The following is a 16083-nucleotide window of genomic DNA, read 5'->3' on the forward strand; positions in this document are numbered from 1 at the left end:
GGATTGATCATCCAGTGCTCTGATGCTACCAAGTTGTCTTAAACTTGTGGCAGGAGAAACCAAGACTGCTTCATGGCCACTCATGGAAGTGACAGTCACAAGTACCACACTGAGAGATCCAACACACCAATCCCTAGGTGAAAGTCCAATATTCCCAAGCTGTCTGTATACCATCAGAAATATTTCTTTTGGTCCTTTTCTTTTGTGTTAACATGTTATGCTTATTTCTCTCATCTTTTCTAACTACAGACACTCCTCACAGCCCTTTTGCGTTGGCTCCATCTGACAATAGCTAGAAGGGGGATGACTCAGAGCCGACACTGGGCAGATCAAATGCATTCAGGTTTGCCTTACTTTTTCCCCTAATTCATTTGTATTTGTACAACTTTTTTTCTTAAGATTTTGCTTACATATTTGACAGAGAGAGACTTAGTGACACAGGGACCACAGCAGAGGGAGTGGCAGAGGGAGAAGTCTCCCTGCAGAGCAGGAAGCCCGATGCGGGGTTTGATCGCAGCACCCTGGGGACATAACCTGAGCTGAAGGCAGATGCTTAACAACTGAGCCACCCAGGCGCCCCTGTATTTATTACAACTTTTAAAGCAGAATATGGGGGTGCCTGGGTGGCTCAGCCATTAAGCGTCTGCCTTTGGCTCAGGTCATGATCGCAGGGTCCTAAGATCCAGCCCCGCATCAGGCTCCTTGCTCAGCAGGAAGCCTGCTTCTCCCTCTCCTGCTTCCCTTGCTTGTATTCCGTCTATCGAAGTCTCTCTCTGTCAAATAAATTAATAAAATAGTTAAAAAAATAAAGTAGAATGTGACTTGAGCACCACAGTTCCATTCACAAAACTCATGAGTTACTTTTTGGACAACTTTACAACACACTTATGTAGCCTTATAATTTGGTTATTCTCAACAATGCTCTTCTTCAGAAAACAAGTCCTATAGATAATTACTCCTATCAAATTGGTTCAAATTAGTTCAGTTTCACATACTAGTTTCCAGAGGCCTGGTACATGCAGTTGGTAACTACAGGGGATAGAAAATTTAAAAAGATCCTAGGGGCACCTGGGTGGCTCAGTTGATTAAGTACCTGCCTTTGGTTCAGATCATGAGCCCAGGGTCTTCAGATCCAGCCCCGCTGATCAGGGAGCCTGTTTCTTCCTCTCCTTCCCACTTATGTTCTCTGCCACTATCTCTGTCTGTCTGTCTGTCTCTGTTAAGTAAGTAAGCAAGCAAATAAATAAATAAGTAGACCCTAGAAGGTGAAAATTGTTTTAAGCAACATTTTTCTTTAAAACTCGGACTATTTCAGTGGCAAAAAAAAATTTGGTCTTACTAAAGAATCCACTTGATAGCTAAACACTTTAGAATGCACAGTTAACATTAGGTTATATAGCGCATCTTACAATAAACATTCCCTTGTGTTGTTAAAATAAGTCAACATGAAAATAGGAAAGAAAAATGAGCTGGGCTTCAACTCTGACATATCACAGCATTGCATTCAGAAATAGAAATCTCATTTTCAAGGACTTTTTCTTTACTTTGGTGAGATTTTAAAAATCTCTATGACATGATAAGAACTACTCAAGGGGGAGATACAATTTTGACTTCTGACTGTGTTCCCTTTAGGAGATGATCCTGAGAGTGGGGGAGGCTTGCCCTTATGCCACACGGTGTCTGGAAGTTGGTTTCATGTCTCCTAGGTCATGCGATGCTCTAATCCCTCCCCATGCTTCCTACTTCCACATTCTCCTCCACCAGTGGTGGAGCAAAGGAGACCCACCTCTGGGATCTTAAAGGATCTCTGCCATTACAGAGATCTTATAACTCCCACTGTTGTGTTTGCATGGGTCACCAATTGGCTATAAGCCATTTCACTTCCTAGCAAGGGACCCTGCCCAATGATACATTTCCCTGTGGGTCTGCCTTATTCAACACTTAATTGAATGCCATTCAACCCAAGCAATTCAGGGATTCAGAGAATTGGAAAACTGAGGTTAATTCTACCTACACTGGATACAAAGTAGAAGGGATTCAAAGATTTCTGTGGTCCAGACCAGAAATATTTAGACCATTAAAAGGACCCCCGTGGCCAGTTTGCCACCAACTGTTGAAAGGCCTATCAGAATGAGAAGAATGTGTTATTCAGCAATCTCAGACTCATGACAATGTCTACTTCTGAGGAATCCACCCCAAGACTTCAAGGTTACATATCAGACACTGTTCTCATCTTTCCTATTAAGGTCTTCAGGAAGACTGACATTCCTGGGACTGCAGGCATTAGGATGAGGTGTAAGCCCTGGTCAGCCAAGTCATCCCACAACCTGCCGGCCATTGCTGTGGTGACAGGGCAAAGGGACAGCAGGCTGGGGATGCCTGTAATCCACTTGCCAACAGAACTCTTTGAGAGAGAGAGCTCCTAATTAAGGTCCTATCAAGATCGTGGGAGAGAATAATCTTTCCTCCAGATAATAGGACCCTGGGATTCTATCAAGGTTCTCAGGAGAGGGTTGGAGCCCTCTCTTGAGAATAATGTGAGCCCATGTTTAGTTGCTCCTTTTTACAGGAGTCAACTCTCCCTGAAGACAATGGAAAATTCTACTTCTGTCTCCAAAAATTCTCCCCTAAAGTGTATCTTGAGACACTATGATCAGTCCCCACTGAAAGGCCTAAAAAAGGAAACAAAAACCGCTGATTCACCAGATTATATACAATCTCAGAGCAGGGGAGGAAATCGTGTTGACTGATAGGAAGGATGGACAGGGGCTCCCCCTTCGGAAGCAGGATAGGCCAAAGAGGTCTGCAGGTCAGGGACACCCGTCTAAACCAGGGACAATAATGGATGGGTCCAGGGAGATGTCCCCGGAGCCCAGATTATCTAAGGCAGTACTGTTCAGGTTCAGCAGGGATGCCTCTAGCCCAGGAGACTGTCGCTATCTTTTCTCTAACTCCTCGATCCCATCCCATACTGCCTTAGGATGCATCTTGAAAAACTGGAACCAGTTTGACCCTGACACCTTATATGCTTTCTTCCCAAGTCCACTTCCCTTGTTACACTGTTAGCCTCGACATGAGCTAGAGGACAGGGACACCTGACAAAAAAAAAATAAATTGTAGTCTTAACTATAACACCACATTACAACTTGATATTTCCCTTCTGGAAAATGGACCCAAATCCTACATGGTCACGTCTTTATGGCCCTATGCTGAAACTGTGATTTGTCCATATTCCTTTGAGGGCCTGAGGACACCCCCTCCTCACCTTCTACCCCACAATCCACCATCAGCTCAGCTGCTTCAGGTGACTTCTACCTCTGTTCGGTTATTCCGCCCCCTTACTTATGTTCTATCCTGTTCTCTGTGCCGCGCTGCCAAGATGGTGCATAGACCTCCCTCTGTTTTTCCCCAAGTCACTTTGTTTGCTTCTGCTTTTGTGTGTCAGATCTGGAATATATCTTCAGAGGACTGGATGAATGTTGCCTGACTCTCGTGGTATGGGTTTTTTTTTTCCCCCTCATTCATTTCCCAGGTTAACGGCTATGATACTTGGAGCCAATTGTCTGGTTGGTCTACCTCAGCATGCGGACTTTAAGGAATATTCATTCTTAAGCAGCTGTCAAAACTTGTTTTATTTTGGAGATGTTCCCTGTCTTCTCTGGCCTGACAAAAACTGCTTATTATCACTTGTTGGTGGAAAGAAAACACAGGTCAGTTCATTTGTCGGAGGTGAGGAACTTTAGGACTGGGAGTCCTCTTTCTCTGCCTTCTGGGCTGTTTCCTGCCTCCAGCCTTCTAGGCAACACCTCACCTCTTCTGCCTCCCCACCCCTCCCATTTGGGCACCAACATGGGCAGAGCTTACACAACCAGCTTCTACACCATCCTCCGTGTCTCCAGTGTCATTGGCTCCTGCCCCTCCTACCCTCACTACCAAGGTAGGGGGAAGCACCCCCAGCTGTTGGGCTACCTGCTTATGAGGTTCAAACTAAATCATCTCCTAAATCAGCATGAAGGGGCCAAATGGACTCAAACCATCCACTTCAGATTTCCCCAAAGGAGCCCCAAGTACAATCAACAGCAGGGAACAAATTGACTTTTGATGGACACAGGGGCAACATATTTGGTATTAAAGCTAATTAAATGTTTTGGCTCCATTAAGACAGACATGTCTTTAGAGTTATTAGCATTAAATATAAAACTTTGGTTCTCCCAAGGTTTGCTAAATGTCAAATAAACTTGTGTTATCTCTGCTGCAACTTGTCAGCGAGAAGATGACTTAATATGATGGTTAATTTTGTCTGTCTCACAAGGTTTTCATGGGTAATTGTTAAGAACAAGTAGGTTGAATAAACAAAAAGGTTTATAGGTAAAACTTTTAAATAGCTTTCAAAACTTTCAGTAACCTGAAAGTGTGAAGTTGTGCTAACTTAAATGATAACTGGCTTGAATTCATTGGATATCTAAGTATTCTTCAAAGAAGATAAAATACTAAAGCACTGATTACCAAATGCAGATTGTCTACTTTGGGCCTATTATTGGAGAGAAACAGGATACTTGGGTCTATTGGTAAACATGCTTGATGCTTTCTTGAAAGATTGTACTATGAAAAACATAAGTTTTTAGAAATTATGGAATGTATTCATAGATTAACAGTTCATAATAGGTTACTGCCTAATTTTCATTGGAGACTAAGGGTTCTAAGAGTTAATATTCTGCTAAATATAGGGGCACCTGGGTGGCTCAGTTGGTTAAGTGTCCATATCTTGGTTTTAGCTCAGGTCATGATCTCATAGGCTGTGGGATCGAGCTCCCACTCCCATCATAGGGCTCTGTACTCAGAATGAAGCCTGAAAGAGTCTGTCCCTCTGACCCTCCCCTCACTCACACTCTCCCCACCCCACCCCCCAAATAAATAAACAAACATTTTTTTTAAAACTCTGCTGAATGTAATTAAGATTGATAGAAATAAGAGAAGCAACTCTGTATAAAAGGAAAGTAAGAGGTATTTTGATTTAAAAAAAAGGTATGAGGAATGAGAATACATTGAGAAAAGAAGTATGTGCAGTCAGAACTAAGATTGAAATGAATGGATTTTTTAGTGAGGGAGGGACAGGAGGAGAGGGAGAGACTCTTGAGAAGGCTCCATGCATGGACTCCAACTCAGGCTCCAACTCACAACCCTGAGATCATGACCTGAGCTGAAACCAAGAGTCAGCTGCTTAACCTACTGAGCCACCCAGGTACCCTGAAATGAATGGATTTTAAAAGTACACTGGTATATGATTGAAATTCTTCTTTTCTTTCTGTTAAAGAGACAAAGTTTTCTTGGATTGTTCATCTGCTTTTGGTAAGAAATTGTAAGCAAAGGGTTTTTGTTTTTGTTTTTTTTAATTCTTTATCTGCCCAGAAAACCAAAGCTTCTGTGTTTTTTCTTTACCGGTCTTTGATTACTTAAGAAATTTAAAACTTCTCAATATTAAAGGAGCTAAGTTTTGCTATATAATATACAACTATATAAATTCCTGTAGAATTGCTTATTGCCACCTTGGTTAAATATAAAAATTAAATTTGGAATGATCTGTGATCCTATTTAGGCACATGCTTTAAAACTTTCTAAGGGTTTTAACAAATTTCCTGAGATCTGAATTGTAAATAAAGACTTTTTGACTAATTACACTTGTCTATTTGATCTGTTAAGTTACAAGGGAAGCACCGTCAAACAAATAATGATAAGCCTTAGGTTGTATATGGTATGGGTAAAAGCTGTAACTGTTCTAGAAATTTTATGGAATTCTTAAAGTTTTAATATGTTCTGGCATAAGGTTATCACTTGACATTCTAATTATTAAAATGTTCCATGTCACAGAAATAACTAGATTTCCTTGTCAGCTGCATTGTAATGAACTCTCATCAAATTTTTAACCATGCCTATTTCTGAGGATTTTTGTCATTTATAGTTATTGTTCTGATGCTCTTGCAAAATGTGTTTCATCTTCAAGGAGATTCATGGAAAGGACTTTTGCCAAATATAGATTTCTAATATACTTAAGATCATAAAACTAACCTGAGTAGGAATTTCCAGAACTAATGAGAAAGCTACATTCAAGCAGAACAAGAATTAGTAACATAGGACTAAATGAATTGAGGAAGATGATTATAGTTTTTGTGACTTTTGTTTGAAACATTGCTGGTTCTCTGATGTTTGCTCTTCTAGATTTAAGAAAATTTTCTCTTAAGACATCTATGACTTATCTATGAATACGATAAAATATTTCTTTGTGAACAAATTGAAATATTTACCTTTTCTCCCTACCTAAATCTCCTGAAATTTAGAAAGTCTCATGAGTATTCTTTCTTTCATGGCAATATAATCTGCATAAGTTCAGCGAGAATCTGTTCTCCCTGTAACAGGACACCATTGGAAACACTGGTTATATTACCAAGTCTTTGACTAGAATGTCATATTTGAGAAACATCCATAGACTCAGATATGATCAGATAGCTTTAAGGAATTAAGGCTGACTTTGTGGAGCCAGTGGAGCCCCTGGAAACTGTTGGCCTGGTACCTTGCTTATAGAGTATCCAGCCAACTTACCAGGGGAGTAAAGAATATCACTTCCTGGAGGGTGTAAGAAACTCAGGACATTTTGGGGGACCTTAACAAGAGGAATTCACCCAAATCTATAGGTAATGCAGGCAAGTCTGATGACAATTATCTGGCTTGACTTCGGCCTCAAGAGCATATTAAAAGTTCAATCTAGAGATTTTTTGTGAAAAGTTCCAGTAAAGCAAATTTTAAAAACCTTTTATGGCCAAACTCTAGTCTTGCTGAGCTTATGTAAATAATTCAGCCAAATTTGTTTAACCTGTACTTGTTTTACAAATGAGTCTTGATTTGGCTATTTTTGATAAAAATAAGGGTGATTATAGAGAGAAATTGTGTTTCATTAATACATCTTGGTAGATATTAGATTTTAATACTATTTATTATAAACTAGACTAGATCTTAAATTCTTCTGGCTTCCTCCAATATCTAGCTCTGGCCCTCCAAACCATGGTTTCTTATCCTCTTCCATTCTCTGGAATTAAAGTCATTAAAAACTAAAACTGTCCTTTTTCCTGAGGCCCTGCAAACCAAAGCTGGACAATTTAGGTCAAATTCGGAAAAATTGCAACAGAACTCGTGTATAGACAATCTTTGTGCCTGTTCTATAGGCTATTCAAAAGGATCACCAGAGACATCTGAATGAATCACAAACCAGAAAAACTCATCTGATTGCTACTGCCTGCTCCCACTCCATCTGAAGAGGCTTTGAACCTAACATTTAGAAATCTCCTCACTGACAGCACTCAGGAATCAGGCACTGGGTTTATAACTTGTTCCAACCATTGGTTTTTCTTTGGTTCCACAGAAATGTCTCTTATTAATTACCTGATTGCTTGCTAAACAAAACAGAGTCTATATGATGGCTCACACCACCTACTATATCTATTTGAACTCCTCCTGGGAAATAAGAATCCATATAGAGAAAATCAGACAGCAAGCCACTTAGCTGCAAGACGCCCTTGACTACATTCTCACAAAACTGAGGGGAGTCTACACAGTGACTAACACATTATGCTGTGTATGGATCAATTTATCTGGAGAGGTTAAAGAAAGCTTCTAGGTAACTGAGACAGTAGCTAACTGGATGGACCACAGTTCCCCATAAACCCATCCCTACCTCCTCTTCTTGATGAGACTCCTTGTTGTTCTGGCTTCCAGGCCTTTCATGGTTATACCTTCTTGTTGGACCCTTAATAACTATTCTCCTTATCCTAATGTTTGGACTTCACATCCTAAAGTTACTAACAAAATGTCTTTTCTCTCACGTCAGCCAGATAAATCTCTAGATGGTTGTCTGCAACAACCCTGAAATAAATGACTATCCAGACCCACTAGACCGAGTCACACCGTCCTTCTACTCCCCACTGTCCATCCACATTTCCTAAAACTTAGATAGGAAAGACTACTGGAACCCTCCTGCAGAGTAAATATCCCACACCTGCATGAAGTAATTACAGAAGCTGGACCATCGCCCATTTTCCCTTAAGACTTTAAGGGCCCAGAGTCCTTGAAGAAGAAATGTCAGAATAGACAGTCAGGTTCTAACAGGATACCCAGTGTTCAACAACAAGGAGTCATGGCCAGCTATGGGGAAGATCAGAGGCCTGACCTGGTAGCAGTTCACAAGCTGGATCAAACCATACAAGCCCCAAATGGCAGATAGCATGACAGGAAACTTCTGACCAAATAAGGAAGAAAAAGCACAAAATCCTGCTTCCTGCCCTGTGCAATACATATTCTGCCCCCTAGTTAACACATGTAAAAGCTAGAAACCCAACCCCAAGGGTGCACAGCTTTCTTCCTAGCATTCTCTCTCACTCTCTCTGTTCTTCCCTCTCCCTTTTTCTCTATCTTTCTCTCTCTCTCTCCCTGCCCCTCCCCACCCTCCTTGGTTCTCATATCTCAAAAGTGTACTTTTTGCTTTAATATATTTTCCCACTTGTGTTACTCATCTGCTGTGCTGTGTTGTGTATCTGCCCTTGAATTCATTCCTGCGACAAGACCAAGAAACTTCAGGATTCCCAGTTCACCTGGCAACAAGTGAAAGAATAGAACATTGGGAAAGATTGCGTTTTAATAAAAACTAAGATTACTTAATGTAAACACACAATAGAGATGGTAAAGAGCAGATTGAAAAAAGCAAAAAAAAAAAGAAAGAAAGAAAGAATAAATTTCTTAAACAATTAAGGAAAAGATGAAGGGATAAGGAAATAAAGCTTATAAATAAAATGAATAAAAATATAAGGATATATTTTTATGTTATATTTTCCACAGAATCAGATGATGCAAAAATGGAATAAGAACTTCAGGCAAATATCTTGTTTCTCCCTCCAGATCCACTTTGGTGTCTTTTCCAGTCTGTTTTTTGTCCTATGAGGCTGAGCTATTGAGATGGCTTCAAGAGTTCAATCTATGAGAGGCACCAGCACGAATTGGGAATGTGGGAGAAGAACCAGGCCCAGATATCTATTCCCCCACCTGCCCACTGCTTAACAGTGACTATGTTCCTCTACTGAAGGTCACAACCCTTATGCCTAGCCCTCCCCTAGACTCGGGTAGAACCCACAGTTCTTTCTACATCCTGGAGAACTCTCCCTTCCCTCTACCCTTTCAGACTCAGGGGTGGTCATTGAACCACAGATGTTTCATTCCTCATGCTTTGTTGTCCCTTTGCTTTCCTTTATTCCTTTCCAAATCTTTGTAACTCACTAAACTCTACTCAATTACCTTATTTGAGAATTACATCATTATTATGCTACTTGAGATGGGCACAGATATATCCATGAGCCCTGCTGCTCAACTATAGACTCCAAAATTTAAAACCAGATATAGATAATCTGGCTTTAACTCAGGCTCTAACTAAAACCCTTTGTGCTTATTTCTTATTGCACTTTCTTTGGGTGTTAATGAAGATGTTTTGCAATGACTGGAACTTCCCAGCTGCCAGGCCAACAAAGCCCTAATAACAACAAAATGCCTAGAAGGCCAAACTCCCCATATCCTCCTCTGCCCATGATCTTGTGCTGAACACACAATGACCCCCACCCATGACCATGCACTCTCTGCCTGCTTTCTTACTTGTTCCGCCCTGAACCTCTTCCTATAAAACTCGAGGTGTCCATCTTGTGGGCAGAGAGGTTGGTTGTTAAGACTTGAGCCTGTCATCTGCCCAGCTGCCAGCACTCAAAATAAATGTCTCTGTCTCTTTTACAAACCCTTGTCTCTTGAGTTATTGGCTTCTTTTGCAATGAGTTTATATGAGTTTGTTTGGCAACAGTGTTAGCAAACCCAACCAGGAGCTGTGCTTTCAATTTGTCCAGCTCCCCACCAGAATCCCTTAGGACAGAGCAGTTGTCCAGGGCAGCATATGGGGCTCACCGATTCATTTCCTGAGTTAGTAGCTATGATAGATCAATCAGTAACATAAGCACTAATTTAAAAAAATAATAACATGAATGGAGGAAAAACTCCAGGCTTTAGGTCAGAGTCATCCATCTAGCAGAGAAGATAATGAAAGAAGTTTCTCGCTTTGAAATGAAAACAAAACAAAACAAAAGAAAACCCTAGGATAGCACAAAGATTAGAAAGAGAATCATAAACTTATCCAGGCAGGGAGAAAAAAGGTTACATGTGATAAAAATTTTAAAAGATCAGGCTGGTATTAGATCTTTTTTTTCTATAATGTTAATTGTCAGAAGACACTGAAACATCATTAACAAAATTTTGAAAGCCTACTTAAGCTGGAACAGAAAGTTGTTTACAGCCAGGCTAGAATTTAGGAGAGTGTACCATCCACAAACAGCTCTAAGTAGTATCTTCTTTCCTCTTCTTCTTCTTCGTCTTCTTCTTCTTTTTCTTCTTCTTCTTCTTCTTCTTTTTTAAAGCACTTGTGAGCATTTAACAAACCTCCCTACATGTGGCTTCAAACTACCAGAAAACAGGCCCCCCATATACACACCCTTAATCTCAGCTCCCCTACTAAACAATTTGGCCTTCACAATGACAGGCTGTTTGGGGAGCTTTCCCTTCCCTAAACTTTGTAGTAGGTCAATTCTACCACATCAATGATAGGAGCAGCTCCAGTCTTGGTTTTGGCAGTATTTACCTGTGTCTCCTCACTGACCAGGGTCCACAGTTTATCAAGGCTGACTGTTGGGCAGAACCTCTGGTTCCTCCTAAGTGGTAATGCCTCAGACCACCTTTTCCAAAGTAACCTGGGTGATATTTGTGGAAGAGTGTCCTGTAGTGATGCATGCCACCAGCATTACCCCAGCCCCTAAGTGCTTCTGGTGCTTGCTGATGAGGCTGTGGCCGTGGCTCACATAGCCCTGAATTTTCTGGTTCTTTCTCAATCTGGATGGCAAGTCGGCAGCCCAGCTGAAAGAGTCTGAGTAATATTTTCAAAAAAAGGATAAATTCCAACAAACCAAAATATGTATTGCAAGTAATTTCAACAGAGAGAAAAATATGATTTAAAAGCAATTGTGAGGGGTGCCTGGGTGGCTCAGTCAGCTGGGCATCCAACTCTTGACTTGGGCTCAGGTCATGGTCTCAGGGTGGTGAGATCAAGTCCCACATTGGGCTATGTGCTAAGGGGGAATTCTCTCTGTGCTCCAGGTTCTCTCTCTCCCCCTCTCTGTCCTTCCCCCGACCCCATGTTCATCAGTTTTCTCTCTCTGTCTCAAATAAATCTTTAAAAAAAAACAATTGTGCTTAAAAAAAAAAAAGTAATTGTGCTGACTACTTGAGATCAGTAATATTTCTGTTCAGTGTTGAAATGATTGTTCACATGGTTATGGAATGTAATAAACAATTTTTGAAAGGACATGCAATTATAAAGTAAACTAATCCAGGTTTAATATCCCTGATTATTCTTACAAAAACAGTGAAGTACGGGGGAAGGGATAAAAATAAAATGTACCAATATTTCTTTTTTCTTTCTGTTTAAATGAAAAAAAAATCGTTTTGCAGTTGTTTCAAAGGAAAAAAACTATTTAAATGTTTAGGCAATTACAAAATAACTTAAATAAAACTTCTAAATCACAAACAAAAAGAGTAAGTTACAGCAAAAAGTCTGAAAGAACACACAGTAAACTATTAATAATATGTTAGAAAACAAAATTCAACTGACTAAATGTGAAGATCTAATTGGCTTTATTAAGTGATACGGGAATTGGGTAGCATTCCCTCTAGCAAGCAGAGAGATGTTCCCAGGAGCTGTAAGAAAATGGAAGGAATTCATAGGCAGGAGGGCAGGGTAAGGAACAAAAGAAAAGATTGTTTCAGACCTGGACTGCAGGTTTTGGGGGAGAAAGGCAACAGCAGAGTTTTTATCATGCAGATTACCTCACTATAGGGCTTATTAGGAAAGTTCAGAGTGACAGTTAAAAGATCACATTTCTGGGGACTTAGAGTGGAGAAGGGAGTTTGGGGAAATTGGAAGGGGAGGTGAACCATGAGAGACTATGGACTCTGAAAAACAATCTGAGGGTTTTGAAGGGACGGGGGGGGGGGTGGGAGGTTGGGGTACCAGGTGGTGGGTATTATAGAGGGCACGGATTGCATGGAGCACGGGGTGTGGTGCAAAAATAATGAATACTGTTATGCTGGAAATAAAAAAAATAATAATAAATCTTCAGATAAATAAAAAAAAAATAAAAAAAATAAAAAATAAATAAATATCTATAAGGAATTTAAAAAAAAAAAAAAAAGATCACATTTCTGGGAGAGGTTGAATCTAAATCTTGGTTTGCTGTCCTTGTGGGGCAAATGACACCAGTTTGGGCTTGTTGTTTCTTTTTAAATCAATGTTTACTCCTGAATTGTGAAGTCCTGGAGATTTTTATTTTTCATTTTTTGTTCATCTATATTTTATATTTTTCTATAATGCATACATATTTACTAGTGTAGAAACAAACTCATGTGAATTGCCCTATCTTATAAAATGAAATTCAGCTATAATGTTTTTAATTTCTTGAAATTTGCATATTTCCTGGTTTGTTTGGGGGTCTTTTTCCCCCTCAAAAGTATTTGAGGCAGTTTAACAAACTTAGAATGTAAGATAGATACTGGGTCTGGATCAAGTTGAGCAAATTTTATTTTTGGAGAATCCTGGGAACTTAAGAACAAGAAGAAATCCCAAGTAGAAGTAAACATACTGTCAACCTTAAGAATAAAAGAGCCAGTTGGGAGAAGGGGGGTGGGGTTATGGACATTGGGGAGGGTGAGTGCTGTGAAGTGTGTAAACCTGGCGATTCACAGACCTGTACCCCTGGGGATAAAAACATATGTTTATAAAAAATAACAAATTAAAAAAAAAAGAATAAAAGAGCCAGTTATATTACTAGCAAAATGAGTTTATTCAGAAATAGCACAGGAATTACAATTCAGGTCAAGCAAGCAAGGAAACTATGGCAAACCATAGGCAAGTCTAAAGAGACAAAGACAAGGTCAACTTTTTTCAGGTGTTAGAAGGAAATTGTGGAAGGTTGTTTTGAACAAAAGTTCACTGGAGAAAAACAAGAGTTGGAGTTTGTGGTGGTTTCTCATTGGCTACAGGTGGACAAGGAGGGATATCTTCTTCTTCTTCTTCTTCTTTTTTTTTTTTAAATCAGGAGATAAAATTCCTATGTGAAAATGTCTTCCATCTTCCAGATAATTCTTATCTTCCTTCTTCCTGTGGGTGATGCCCACTGCTAAGAGAGGTTTCTGCATGAGAGTTCCCCCTTCAGGGCTTCCTGACTCCATTTTATTTTTATTTATTTATTTTTAAGATTTTATTTATTTATTTGAGATGGAGAGCAAGGGAGAGAGAGCATGAGCAGGGGGAGGGACAGAGGGAGAGGGGAAAGCAGGCTCCCACCTGAGCAGGGAGTGCAATGTAGGATTCCACCACAGGATCCTGGGATCATGATCTGAGCTGAAGGCAAATGCTTAACCCACTGAACCACCCAGGAGCCCCCAACTCCATTTTAAATGAGGTTTCCTTTATTTATTTTCACAATTCTAATTAAGTAGTATAATAATTTTCAAAATATATGAAAGCATCCTAGAAATATCTTAAGTCAACAAAATGATTGTTAAAAATCAATAATCCCCAACACAGACCTATAGTGTACCTCTTTTGGGCTTTCTCCCTAACTCCCCCTTTTCTTTTCTTTTCTTTTTTTAAAAATTTATTTATTTATTTATTTGACAAAGGGATTGAGATCACAAGTAGGCAGAGGCAGGCAGAGAGAGAGAGGGAAGCAGGTTCCCTGCTGAGCAGAGATCCAGACTTGATCCCAGGACCCTGAAATCATGACCTGAGCCCAAGGCAGAGGCTTTAACTCATTGAGCCACCCAGGCATCCCTTAACTCCCCCTTTTCTAATAAATTCCCTCTCCTCTTGCACATGTGGGCAGTGGGATGGTCATTCATCATGCTGTTACAGGTGCAGTTGTGCCTTACCACAGCTCACAGGACCACAGGGGACAGCTGAACCAAGCTGGGATGCTAGACATGTGCTTGAGAGAGCCAGTCATTCTGTCTAGAGGCTTTAACTGTTAGAAACACATCATTGGAACAGTTGCTGGCCTTGTTCCTCCTTGTGACTGGAGACCTGAGGAGCTGAAAGAGGGCTTTGGCTGCCTCCATTTTGACCTCAAACTTTTTAGTTGGGTTCTTCTTTCTAGCTTATCTCTTGGTTCAGGCAGAAGACCCTGAGGGTAAAGCATCATCTGATGGGAACTGAAACTACCCCTTCAAGCACAGGGACTGTCCTGAGCTAGCAAGACCCCATCTGTGATTTACCTCAAGATAGTGATCCATTTGACCCCTCACTGTCCACCTGCATGTACCTACCCACCTCTTCCCCAGATTTTTCTTACACAAACTTGCAAGTACTTTCAGTATTTTGCAGACAGTCTTTCAGTCCCCTGTCTTCCCAGTGTTGGCCTCACTGAAACAAATTCTTTTCTTGTTTCAACCCCACTCATTTCTCTGCCTTTGGGTTTTATCAATGGCAAATGGCTGAACAAGGTCTGTTTGGGACCTCTCAGAGCCAGCTGCTCTTGCACCTGTGTGTGTGGCCTACAGAGCTGGTTTGCAGAGACTGGAAAGAATGAAGACAGACAGAATAGGTACGACAATGACTTGATACACTAGCTTCTTCCAGTTTTTTCCTGCACTCCAGCTGTGTTTTTGTAGGGACTTCAAAGCCACCTCAAGGTATCCTGCAGTAGTTCAGATCACAGGCTGGAACATTAGATTGCCTGGATTTCAATCTTCATTACTAGGTCTGAGGCCATTTGCAAGTTCCACTATCATTTGAAGCGTTGGCTGCTTCATCTCTATGAGGGGAATAATATTAGGCCTTATTTTATAGGATTGTGGTGAATATTAAATGAAGATACATTTTAAATGTTTGACATTAATTAAGTACTGGATATTAGCCATTAATGATATTTAAGATTGTATTTTAATAAATTATGCTAATATTATATATTATTAATTATGATACCTATTAATTAACTATTAATACCCTTATAATAAATTAATTTTTCTGCATAAGTACTTAGTATCAAGAGCCCATCCAGATCTGCAGTTCCTTTCTAGAAGTACACCAGGGATGATTTCAAAGGCTAGTGATGGGGTGGCAAGTGGGGTCACAACCAAGGAAGAGGAAAGGGACATAGTCAAATAGTTAAAGAGTATGAGCTCTTCAGTCACTAAGCACATTATTTATGTCCTGTTTTTGTCTTTTACTAATCATGGGATCTTACAAAAACTACTAAGTGTAATGTTTTATAGGCGAGATAAACACGACACCAGGTGAGGTAGGCACAAGGCAAGATTTATTAAAGGCACTCCCTGGTGAAATTTCAGGGCTCAGGAGAAGAGGAGCAAGGAAAGTTGCACCAGGAGGAGGTGGGCACCCTCGGGCAAGGTTTCCTGACTCTGGAAAGCAGAGTGGGGGAAGTCGCTCTGGGAGGGAGTTGGCGGGGGTCTTTTATCTGTTTCCTGCATAGGTATCGGGTTACCTATGGTGACCTGGGCATACATCCTTTTGGCCGGAGAGTCAGAGTGAAGGAAAGGGCAGGGAGGAGGCTGGAAAATGGCGGGACCCGGCGGTCATTTCTATTGTTCCTCCTGCACTCCCGGAGCCCAACGACCTAACACTAAGCATTAAATTCTTTATTTGTAAAATTAGTGTAATAATAGATCTGGCTCAAAGAGAAGTTGTCAAATATTTTCAATGAGAATATATGCCAATTATCCAGCACAGAGGAATGCTAAACAAATATTTTATTATTTTAATTATTGTAACTAACTCCACATTCAAGTGACCAACACATCAAGTGGCCAAGTTTAACTTTGAGACATAGGAATATAGACCTGGTTTATACTTGTTTGTCAAGAGCCATAAGACTCTTCAGCATGCCTTTACCCATTTGTAACATCCCAGCTACAGTTTGCTCTTCTTATAGATGGATT

At 40.4% G+C, this 16083-nt stretch overlaps 1 long non-coding RNA gene across 1 annotated transcript; it reads left to right on the forward strand.

The window, feature by feature from the left end:
- Positions 1-559: 559 nt before the first annotated feature.
- Positions 560-15474, forward strand: LOC116583659. The gene is made up of 3 exons (XR_004282825.1): positions 560-581; positions 10004-10006; positions 15385-15474. It is a non-coding gene; the product is annotated as an uncharacterized LOC116583659 (long non-coding RNA).
- The last annotated feature ends 609 nt before the right edge of the window (positions 15475-16083 follow it).

This window comes from Mustela erminea, chromosome X (assembly GCF_009829155.1).
Source record: "Mustela erminea isolate mMusErm1 chromosome X, mMusErm1.Pri, whole genome shotgun sequence".
Taxonomy (NCBI): Eukaryota; Metazoa; Chordata; class Mammalia; order Carnivora; family Mustelidae; genus Mustela; species Mustela erminea.